This window comes from Plasmopara halstedii (genome assembly GCF_900000015.1).
Source record: "Plasmopara halstedii genome assembly, contig: Scaffold_2695, whole genome shotgun sequence".
NCBI classification, from domain to species: Eukaryota; Oomycota; class Peronosporomycetes; order Peronosporales; family Peronosporaceae; genus Plasmopara; species Plasmopara halstedii.
Genome location: NW_020189601.1, coordinates 2,700 through 3,598, shown reverse-complemented (window position 1 = coordinate 3,598; position 899 = coordinate 2,700).

Here is an 899-nt window from a genome sequence, read left to right as displayed (position 1 = left end):
CTCCTTGCTCCCTAGAGCTCGTAGCAACGCTACACACATCCCATCACCCGCATACGCGATGTGGATCAAATCCGTCACAGACGACGTTACAGTTGTAGCATGAGCAAGCTCATAGTCTGGTCTGCGTGACAACGCATCAGCCAAAATATTCTGCTTTCTCGGCTTATACTTCACCTCGAAGTTATGTTCCGAAGGATAGCCATCTAGCCATCCTCTGCGAGATGTGGGGCGACTGAGTCGCAGTGCGTAGTGACGCATGATCTATATAGATCGCAAACGGCTTGGAGTTGAGCAGGTGGACCTTGAACTTGACAAGTGCATACTGTATCGCAAGTAGCTCCTTGTCATGAACTGGGTAGTTCTTCTCTGAAGCTTTGAGCTGACGAGATTCGAACGCGATCACCCGATCTCGCCCATCGGCGTCTGTTTGCAGCAGTCACAGCCGATGGCAAAGTCCGAAGCGTCACAGATGACGCTGAAAGGACGATCAGGATGTGGCAGCACCACTTTTGGTGCATGCAGGAGGCTGTCTTTGACCCCGTCAAAAGACTTCTGATGTTCGGTGTTCCAGCACCATTCCGCATCCTTGAAAGGAGATTGGATAATGGCCGGGCCATCTCTGCGTTATTTACGCTGTACTTGTGTAAGTAATTAGCCGAGCCACTTACGCAAGTCTTTCTGGTGCTTTAAAACCGGCTAGTCTACAATGGCCTTGACCTCAGCGGGATCCGCTCGAAGGCCACGCTTCCCAATGAAGCACCCTAAAGGGAATCTCTTCTGCTCCAAAGATGCACTTGTCTGCATTGGCGTACAGTCTATTTGTGCGCATGCACTCGAGCACCGCTTGAGATGGACGATGTGGTTCTCCTCATCTGTCCTCCCGTGCGCCGCACGACTGC